An 11494-nucleotide genomic window follows, 5' to 3' on the forward strand; every position below is an offset into this window, starting at 1 on the left:
AACAAGATGCTCCTCTTACCCCAGTCAAATGAGGATCTAATAATAATACCAAATGGTAAAATTAAGAGCTTATTTTAAAAAGTGAAAAGCACCATTTAATATTCACATCAACCTTTGCTAATCAAATAATGTAGTTTCCATTCGTTGAGAGAAAAACACATGTTTTGGAGTTACATTCTTTGAATGGGATGTGAAGGTTCATATTGAGATAGGAAGCTGCATATTTCATCTGTTAACTTAGCTGCTGTTGACTCATCTGCACCCAAGAGTGTACACACGGGTATTAAATGTGAGCAGAGCTTTGCTCTGACATCAAAAGTATGTTGGGGGCTTTTATTTGCTTTGTTTGGAAATATTTTTCTTGGACTGTCTTATTTGATTTTCTAGTATCCAGGGAATTTAGAGAAGCCAGAAACACATCAAAAGTTTTTCAGTGCCCTCTATTATCAAATGACATTGGAGAGGGCTTAAAAGAACAGTCCCTTTATGGATATAATGCTTTTATCCAGGGAGCTCAGAGTCTTTTACAGCAGATATTACCTACTTTTATAGAGCTTCAAAGGTACTTAGAGTTAGTCCAAAGCCTGTGAGTAGATCTAGGGGAAAAGGTCAAAGAATAAAATATTATGGTTGGATTTTTAGCCCTTAGCCTATACTTCTTAGAAAAATGGTCTCCCTTTATAACATGGTAATCACCACCTGAAATATTATCTGGGCATCTGCCATCTAAATAAAATATAGCCTGATCAACCAAAGGGATTATTTACTTAAACATTATTAAATCCTACTAAGTGTTGCAGACTAATCCTACATAAGGGATGCAGCAATGAGCAAAGTTCTCATGAATTTATACTTTGGAGACAGAGATAGACAATAAGTTAAATTAATAAGTTAGTGTCTTAAGTTGGATAGTCCCCCCAAAATTTCACATCTACCTGGAACCAGTGAATGTGACATTATTTGGAAATATTATCTTTGCAGGTGTCATCAAATGAAGATGAGGTCATGCTGGATGATGGTGGGCCCTCAATCCAATATGAGTAGTGTTCTTTAAAGAAGAAAAAAAATTGGACCTAAAGATACCGAAAAACAGGAAGAAGACCACATGATGATGGGGGCAGAAATTGGAGTGTGCAGCTCCAAATCAAGGAACACCAAGGATTGCTGCTGCCACCGGAAGCCAGGGGAGAAGCATGGAATGGGTTCTGCCTGAGAGCCTCCAGAAGGACCCAATCCTATCATCATCTTGATTTCAGACTTCTGGCCTCCTGAACTACAAAAGAATAAATTTCTGTTGTTTTAAACCACCTGGTTTAAGGTACATTTTTTATGGCAGACTGAGGAACTAACACAATTTGTGAGTGCTGGTATGTGCTAAAGAGAAAAAAATAAAGCAAGAGAAAAATAGTGAAGTGGGATAGAGAGATTTGGGGAGGGTTGCAGTGTTAGACTGGCCAGAAAAATTTTCCATGAGAAGATGATATGGACAAGAGACTGAAGAAGGTCAGGGAGTGACACATGACGATACCCAGAGAAAGTAAGTGTTCCAGATGGAAGGAAGTAAGAGCTTGTGCAAAGGCCCTGAGGTGTGAGCATGCCTGAACTGTCAGGGAATGGCCAGGAGGCCAGCATGGCTGGAGTGGAGTGACACACGGGGAGGGTAGGAGAAGGCCAGGGAGGCCATGGACAGCCAGATCACAGAAATGCCATGGGCTGTTTTAACGTCTCTTGCTGTTACTTTGAGTCAGACAGAAAGGAAGACAACTCTTGAAGAGTTTGGAGCACACAAATGGAGCAGAGGACTGACAAGATCTGACCTATATCTTAATAATATCTTCAACTTGTTAGGAATACACTGAATGGAACAGGACTGGAGCAGGTAGAACAATTAGAAAACTGCAATAATCCAGGCGGGAAATGACAGTGACTTGGACCAGGGTGGTAGTGGTAAAGCTGCTTATATGGGGTCAGATTCAGGATTTTCTTTTTGTAGACATGGCCAATAAGACTTATTATGGATCAGATGTGGAATATGAGTAAAAGAGAAGAATTAAATATAGTTTCAAGACGGTTTGTCAGAGGAATTTGAATAATGAACTGGCTATTTACTGAGAGAAAAACATGAGAAGATTAGGTATGGTGAGGGAGTTCAGGAATCATCTTGGGGCATTGTTAACTTTCAGATGCCTTTTTTTTTTTTCTTTTTTTGAGACAGAGTCTCACTCTGTTGCCAGGCTGGAGTGCAGTTATGCAATCTCAGCTCACTGCAACCTCTAACTCCCAGGTTCAAGTGATTCTTGTGCCTCAGCCTCCCAAGAAGCTGGGATTATAGGCATGTGCCATCACACCTGGCTAATTTTTGTGTTTTTAGTAGAGACAGCGTTTCACCATGTTGACCAGGCTGGTCTTGAACTTCTGACCTCAGGCGATCCGCCCACCTCAGCCTCCCAAAGTGCTGGGATTATAGGCATAAGCCACCACACCTGGCTCAAATGACAATTAGATATGTAAGTGAGAACACTGTGTAAGCAGTTGAGTGTACAAGATGGAGTTAGTTAGGGAGAAGTCTTGGCAGGAGATTCTAATTTAGAAGTTGTTGGACTAGAGATGGTATCACATGTCTGTGTATTTATTATGCCTCTCCACAATGCTTCTTATTCCTCTGTAGAAAGACTATATAATTTGGCAATGTAGGGAGAATGACCTTGCTTCTGACTCGTGACAGTTCCACACCCTTCTTATGGAAAGAATTATAAAAATGGCTTACCACAATCTGTTCAATGTTTCAGATTGTTATATATATCTATTTTTTATAGCCTTCCCATTTTAAAGAAAAATGTGTTCGGCAATTTACAATGTTCAACACATAATAAAAAAACCATAATTTAAAAAGTAAAATTAGCAATTAGAAAGAGAAGTTAAATAAGTAAGCCAAGCCTCTGTGAGTGGACATTTTTTTTTAAGTTCTGTTTATGATGATCACCTTTAGCAAAAGAAAGAAAAGAAGCAGGTATCAGCCTCCACGGGAAATTTCTAAATAATATTTTCATTATTATCTAACTTTTGGAAAAATGTTGAATGCATTATTTTGAATCAATGAATGAAAGGTTTGTACTGATCATGAGATCTAACCACACAATTGTTTTTGATTCCTGGTATTAATTAAATATTGTACCCTAAGAAGATTTAATAACTAAGCCATGACTCCTTTCCAGAGATCCTTGATCAATAACACTAAAGTAAATATATCAATAAGAAGAAAGCCCCTTTTCTGATTTAAGAACATACAGGCAGGTGGATGAATGATCAACACAGATGGATCTGTGATGATGACCAGAACTCAGGTGGGAACAGGAAAGAGTTTCAGTGCAGAGCGTGAATTCAATGAGTACTGAACCCTCCAGGGAACAGAGACTACTATGACTTTCTTATTCGTATTCAAATGATGATACTTTGAGGTCTGTCATGTCATCTATAGTTTCTGCTTTAACAAGAAACTGAGTCAAGTCATGATCCTGGAGGGGTTCCTTCCTGCCCATCTGCTACTAAACCCAAACAAGAATCCTGAGCTCAGAATATTCTACTTTGGATCCAAGGGCGTGGAGTAGGTAAATTATATCACTCCCTTCTAATTTAAGAATTTAGTGTTGTTTGTTCAGTTAAATTGGGCCTCATATGGGCATCAGTGAAAATGTTCTGATTAGTTCTTTTCCTCCTAATTATTCTAACCAATTCAAAGAAATTACCTAGAACAAATAGTAGGAGCGAGATATTATAACTAAATGCTAAGTTTAACTTTGAGCTTCATGGTAACTAAGTTAAAAACAATCATTGGTTGATGCTCCCAAAAAAACTGGCTTTTTAAAGACCCATATATTAGCATGGTGCTATTGACTGAAAAATTGTGTCCCCTCCAACCCCAGAATTTATATGTTGAAATCCTAACCTCCAAGGTGATGCTACTAGGAGGTGTAGCCTTTGGGAGGTGATTAGGTCATGAGCATCATCCCTTACAAATGGGATTAGTGCCCTTATAAAAGAGATTGAGGAGGGCTCCCTCAACCCTTCCCCAGTGTGAGCTTACAACAAAAAGACAGCCATCTATGAACCAGGAGACAGGCCCTCAGCAGACACCAAATCTGCAGATTCCTTGATCTGGAATTTCCCAGCCTCTAGAACTGTGAGAAATAAATGTTTGTGGTTTAGGCTACCTAGTTTGTGATGTTTTGTTATAGCAGCCCAAACAAACTAAGACACATGGAAAAGCATATTTTTTCTAGTGTAAATCTAGAAAATATTTATTAAGTATATTTCAAATTCCAGGGACATTGGATGATAATAGAAAAATGCTTAGTATTGTGCTTTTACAAATGATACACACTGCAAATGATCACTCTAGTATTATCCTTACACAAAATATGCAGCACTGCATAGAAATCAAAAGATATCTTCAAAGAATTAGAGTTCACAAAAACTGAGTTCTGATTATATAACTTAAAAATGGAGAGGACTTAGGAAATGTAAAGGAATTAATAATTAATATATATTTTACACATTCCCTTTAAAGCAGCAGATATTTCAAAAATAAAAGGTTAGAAAGGCAATTTATCATGCCTAGAGTGTTGCTATTTTATAATATTGATTAAAGAGATAATCATAAGACTTAAGCAGGGATTCCAATTTACATTGCCTGCAGAGTCCAGGCAGATAGATGTTTGACTCAGGTAGTGAATAAATAGGAAGTGAAGGGGATTGTGCAAGTTAAGAGTACATAATTTATCATATAAGAGAATCACTACCCAGCTTCAGCCCATTTTTATTTAAAAGAAATACAGACCCATTATTGTAAAATTTATCTGGATTTTCAGGGAAAACTGGAAATATGGAGTTTATGTGAAATTTTGCCATCTTTGATTAAGTTGTTTTAGATCTTAGATGGTAAAAGTTGACATATAAAGGGACTTCCTCTTCTTGTCAGAATGTAGAAAGTGAGAAGAGAATGTCTCTCCCATCTAAGAGGTTGAACGGGCTGGGTAAACAGACAAATTTTTCCCCATGTGCAACGCAGAAGCCACCAAAGGCAGGGACAGAGCAAGAGGTGAGAAAAATCTTTCCAAGGCTCACCAGGCTTTTACTAAGTATACTACAACACACTCTCCAAAGCCTAGGGACATCAGCAGAGCAGAGGGAGGTATCATGAGCACAGAAACCTGAAAGTAACTTGTAGAGAAAAGATAATTCCTCCCCCACTCATCTACAAACCCAAAAATCTGGTAGCAAAGCTATAAAGCATACAAGGAGGTTCATGAATTCACAGATCCCAAACCCCACTGAAGACAAAGGGTTGTAAGATTACATTCCAATGTCGTAAGATCCTTGTTGTAAGATTCAGTATTACTTCAGTGTAGAAATAAAGTTCAAAGCTCATGTAGCAATCTCTACAGCAATTATTAAAATACTTTAAAAGTCAATAGAAGAAACAAGGTGGAATATTACAAAATTTTTTATTCAGCCAAAAGAAGGCAGAAACAAAGAAATAAAGGAAAAAGAGATGAGACAAATAGAAAATCAATACCAAGATGTTATACTTCAACCCAAGTATCAATAATTATATTAAATGTAAATGGATTACACATGTCATGTAAAAAGCAGAGATTGTTAAACTAGACCAAGAAAAAGCCTCAATCATTAACTGTTTACAAGAAATACACTCAAAATAGAAATATATAGCCTGATTGAAAGGAGAAGGGTGAGAAAACATATACCATGCAAGTACTAAAGGATAGAAAGCTAGTATTAGTGTAGTAGTATAAAACAAAGTCCTCTAAGATAAACAGTATAATCTGAGCTAAAGACAGACATTTGATAATGATAATATGATCAATTTATCAAGAATTCAAATCACTCATAAATAAATATGCACCTAATTATGCAGCAAAAACTCAGAAATCAGAGAAGAAATTGAAATATCTATAATCACAGCTGGAGAAGTTAATATTTCTTCCTCACTAATTGACAGAAAAAGTAAACCAAAAAATCAGTTAAGAGTATAAAAGATTTAGACCACCATCATCAGCTAACATGACCTAATTTACATTCATAGAAAATACAATACCCCAAAATGAAGAATGCACATTCTTTTAAAGAATACAGGCTGGCCATGGTGGCTCATGCCTGTAATCCCAGCACTTTGAGAAGCCTATGCAGGTAGATCCCTTGAGCTCAGGAGTTCAAAACCAGCCTGAGCAACATAGTGAAACCCTGTCTCACAAATAAAAATAAAAATTAAAAAATTAGAGAATAAATAAATAAAATTTAAAAGAATACATGGAACACTTACCAAGAGAGACTGTATTCTGGCCCATAAAACTAGTTTCAATTCATTTATAAAAATTGAAATGATAAAGTATGTTCTCTGGTCACACTGATATTAAATTAGCACTCTAAAACAATAAGATAGCTAAGAACACTCATGACAAACATTTGGAAATTAAATTATGTGCTTCTGAATAATCCAGAGTCAAAGAAAAAATTATAAGAAAAACTGAAAATACTTCAACTTAAATGACAACTAAATCACAACATATGTAAATTTATGGGATTCAATTAATACTAAGCTGAGGAGGTAATGAGGCAGGAGAACAGGTAATGAGGCAGGAGAACAGGTAATGAGGCAGGAGAACAGGAGAACAGTGCAAACTGATTTGCACTGACTTCCTAGAACAGAATCAAAAAGAAAATCCTATCTCTCCATGCCCAAGTAACAAAAGGATCAGAGGCTTCTCCCTTTGCAAAACCCCCTACCCTTTCCACCGCGTTGCAGAAGAAAACTGGAAAGTACCTCTGATTGGCCACCTCCCACAACCAATCAGATTGGTAACGGGCCAAGTCTTTGTATGCATAGGGTGTAACTTTATAACTTCACTTCAGCCTCTGATTGGTCACCTCCCATGACCATTCAGACTGGTCCTGGGACAGTGCTTCATCTACATAGGGTGTAACCAATTAAGCAATGGGAAATCTCTAAAGGGTATTTAAACCACGAAAATTCTATAATTAGCACTCTTGAGCCGCTTGTGCTTGCTCAAGCCTGATCCCACACTGTGGAGTGTACTTTTGTTTCAATAAATCTGTGCTTTCGTTGCTTTGTGCATTTTGTCCAATTCTTTGTTCAAAACGCCAAGAACCTGTATGACTCGTAGTCAAGACCCTTCACCAGTAACAGAAATGCTTAGTGTTGAATTGTTTACATTATTAAAGAAGAAAGATGGAAAATCACTGATCCATGCTCCTACCTTAAAATTTGTAAAAGAGGCCAGGCGTGGTGGCTCATAGCTGTAACCCGAGCACTTTGGGAGACTGAGGCAGGAGGACTGCTTGAGGCCAGGAGTTTAAGACCAGCCTGGGCAACAAAGTGAGACTCCATCTCCTTAAAAAAAAAGGAAAAATCAAAAGAAATTCCAATGGAATTTACAAAAACAAATTCTATTAGAACTGGCAAGTGAATTTAGTAAGGCTGCAGAATTTAGGTCAATATACAGAAATCAATTGTATTTCTATATGTTAACAAAAAACAATTTATAAAGTGTAATTTTAAAACAATACCACATATAATAGCAACACAAAACGTTGAACACATTGGAATGATTCTAGCAAAAGACGCACAAGACCTTTACACATAAAACTACAAAAATTTCTAAGAGATATTAAAGAGCATTTAAATAAGTGAAAAGATACCTCATGTTCATAGATCGAAGGACTCAACACTCTTTTGTCCATTTGACCCAAGTTGATCTCTTTAATACGTTCTCAAACAAATCCCAGCAGACTGCTTATGAAGAAAATGACATGCTGAGGAAGAACAAAATTAAAGGATGTATACTACTTCATTCAAAACTAACCATAAAGTAATATTATGACAGTGTGCTATTGCTACAGAGATAGACAAATCAATCAGTGTAACAGAATAGAGATTCCAGAAATAGATCTGCACAATCTAGGCAGGTGGTTTTCCCCAAAGATGCCAAGGTAATTCATCGGGGGAAACAAAGTCTTTTGTACAAGTGGTAGTGAAAAAACTAGAATCCAAATGAACAAAAATAAATAAACCTCAACTGCTACTTCATCCCATTCAAAAATTAATTTGAGATGGATCATAGGCCTAAACTTAAAAACTAGAGCTATAACACTCTACAGTAGATGAAGATTGCTTAGGTCACAAAAGTAATTGCCTAGAAGTGGAAATTGATAACTTAGATTCCATCAAAATTAAAACCTGCTGCTCATTAAAACCACTACTTACAAAACTAATAGGTAAACCACAGACTAGGAAAAATATATATTGGTTAAAAATCTGTTTTTAAAAATCTGGCATCCTTTATATAGATACACAAAGAATTCCTACAAATCAACAGGGGAAAAAAATGAATAATCTAATTTTTAAAATGAACAAATATATTCGAACAAACTTGTCTCACACACACACACACACACACAAGATTTACAAGTAACCAATACAAAATAAAAAGATGCTCATTATTATTCAAAGGGAAATTCAAATTAAAACCAAAATGAGATACCATTTCATGCTCACTGCAATAGCTAAAAAAAAAAAAAAAAACAAAACTGACAATACCAAGTACTGGTGGTGATGTGGAACAATCAGAGCTCTCATTCACTGCTGGTGAGAATGTGCAATGGTACAACCACTTTGGTGAACTGTTTGGCAGTTTCTTAGAAAAATTAAACATATAATTGGCCCAAGGCCAGCAATTACACTCCTAGTAATTTCCCCAAGATAATTGAAAACATATGACCACAAAAAGACTTGTACAAGAATGTTCATAGCAAACTTATTCATAATCAAAATCTGGAGATGATCCAAATGTCCATCAACAGGTTGTTGATTGTTGGAGAGTGACTGAGCTGACTAAAAGTGGGTACAAGAAAAGTTTCTGGAGAAAATGGAAATGGTCTATATGTTTTTTCTGGATGATGTTTAGCACAAATATACACAGCTCTTAAAACTCAGCAAATAAACTCTTAAATCTGTGCATTTTATTGTATTTAAATTATATCTCAACTTCAATTCTTGAAAAACTTTGTGACAGGTGTCTATGTGTCATATTCTATATTTTAAAAAAAACCCCACTGGGGTAGAATGATCAAGATTTTTCTTAAAAGAAATAATACATTAAATCTGCTTAAGCACTTAAATACTTAGTTGCAACTTTGTAAATCTATGTTATTCAACAGTAATTTTTAAATGTAGAAAAAATGTGCAAAGGGCTTGAATAGAAATTCTTCCAAAGAAGACCTAGAAATGCCCCACAAGTATATGAAAGCATGTTCAACATTGCTAATTATCAGGGAAATGAAAACAAAAAAAAGACATAAGAGATAGAAGTCAATCATGGTGGATGGGAAACAGGACAAGACTGCAGCTCCTGACAGAGCAGCGGGTGCCTCGCGTTGTGAATTTTAGCTCCAGATCCACCACAAGAACCTTCAACCAGCAATCCCGAGAGGACCCACAGACCCTCTGAAGGAAGCGGACTACTCCTGCAGGACCCAGGAGACTCCCCCAAAACTGCGAGTGCCCAGACTGTGGAAGTGGGAAAGGGAGACCCTCCTCTCCTGAACACACACCCCCACTGCAGAAACTGAAGGTCTGTTTGGGGGAGATGTTTCCGACTTTACCTGGAGCTGAATCAGTATGGAGAGCCGAGTGAAACACGGGTAGAGGAAGCAGCAGAAAGGCCCCGGAACCTCACTGGGTCCCCTAGCACCCATTCCTGCCTGGTACCACAGAGATACAACAGGAGAGGAGCGGGGGTAAAACTGCACAGGAAGAAGCAAATCTCTAGCTGAACTTTGTAACAATTTGAACCGGGTGAGAAGCCTCCTGGCCACAACTTGCGGGAGGGCGCAAATCCAGTGTGCGGACTCCACTGGTTGGGGAAGAACCAAGCCCTTTTTTTCACAGCTGGGAGGCGAATAGCCTGGGGCAGATTTTCAGTCCTGTATTGCTCTCCACCTGGAAACAGTCTGGGGGCAGCTGCAGGGAGCACGGTGGGAGGGAGACGGGCCCTTCGGTTTGCGTGTGGGAGCTGGGTGAGGCCTGTGACTACCGGCTTTCCTCCACTTCCGGAACAACCTGCATGACTCAGCAGAAGCAGCCATAATCCTCCTAGATACACAACTCCAGTGACCTGGGAATCTCACCACCATCCCCCACAGCAGCCACAGCAAGACCTGCCCAAGGAGAGTTTGAGTTCAGACACACCTAGCCCTGCCCCCACCTGATGGTCCCTCCCTACCCACACTAGTAACAGAAGACAAAGGGCATTTAATCCTGGGAGTTCTAAGGCCTTGTCCACCGGCTGCAGGTTCCTCCCCATAATACCACAGCTGAAGCTCTCTGGAAAGCGCCACCTCCTGGCAGGAGGCCAACCAGCACAAAAATAGAACATTAAACCACCAAAGCTAAGAACCTTCACAGAGTCCGCTGCACTTGCCCCCACCCCCCTCCCACCACCTCCACTGGAACAGGCACTGGTATCCACAGCTGAGAAACCCATAGACAGTTTCCATTACAGGACTCTACGCAGACAACCCCCAGTACCAGCCCAGAGCCGGGTAGACTTACTGGGTGGCTAGACCTAGAAGAGAAACAAGAATCACTGCAGTTCAGCTCACAGGAAGCCACATCCATAGGAAAATGAGTCTCAATAAATTTAAGAAAATTGAAATTATATCAAGCACTCTCTCAGATCACAGTGAAATAAGACTGGAAATCAACTCAACTACAAAAGGAATTTTCAAAACGATGCAAATACACAGAAATTAAATAACCTGCTCCTGAATGAGCATTGGGTCAAAAACGAAATCAAGATGGAAACTTAAAAATTCTTCAAACTGAACAATGATAATGGCACAACCTATCAAAACCTCTGGGATACAGCAAAGGTGGTGCTGAGAGGAAAGTTCATAGTCCTAAATGCCTACGTCAAAAAGACTGAAAGAGCACAAACTGATACTCTAAGGTCACGCCTCAAGGAACTAGAGAAACAAGAACAAACCAAACCCAAATCCCACAGAAGAAAGGAAATAACCAAGAACAGAGCAGAACTAAATGAAATGGAAACAAAAAAAAATACAAAAGATAAATGAAACAAAAAGCTGGTTCTTTGAAAAGATAAATAAAATTGATAGACCATTGGCAAGATTAACCAAGAAAAAAAGAGAGAAAATCCAAATAACTTCACTAAGAAATGAAACAGAAGATATTACAACTGACACCACTGAAATATAAAAGATCATTCAAGGCTACTATGAATAACTTTATGCATATAAACTAGAAAACCTAGAAGAGATGGATAAATTCCTGGAAAAATACAACCCTCCTGGCTTAAATCAGGAAGAATTAGATACCCTGAACAGACCAATAACAAGCAGTGAGATTGAAGTGGTAATTTAAAAATTAGCAACACAA

General features: G+C 38.1%; 1 long non-coding RNA gene across 1 annotated transcript in view; it reads right to left on the bottom strand.

The window, feature by feature from the left end:
- LOC134758930 (uncharacterized) overlaps positions 1 to 10422 on the bottom strand; it is a 151504-nt gene extending 141082 nt beyond the window's left edge. The window contains exons 1-3 of the long non-coding RNA XR_010134703.1: positions 9700 to 10422; positions 7738 to 7851; positions 7296 to 7429 (exon numbers count right to left, since the gene is read on the bottom strand). This is a non-coding gene — a long non-coding RNA (uncharacterized lncRNA). The remainder of the gene's footprint in view (positions 1 to 7295; positions 7430 to 7737; positions 7852 to 9699) is intronic.
- Positions 10423 to 11494: the final 1072 nt, after the last annotated feature.

The sequence above is a fragment of the Gorilla gorilla genome, chromosome 1 (assembly GCF_029281585.2).
Source record: "Gorilla gorilla gorilla isolate KB3781 chromosome 1, NHGRI_mGorGor1-v2.1_pri, whole genome shotgun sequence".
Taxonomy (NCBI): Eukaryota; Metazoa; Chordata; class Mammalia; order Primates; family Hominidae; genus Gorilla; species Gorilla gorilla.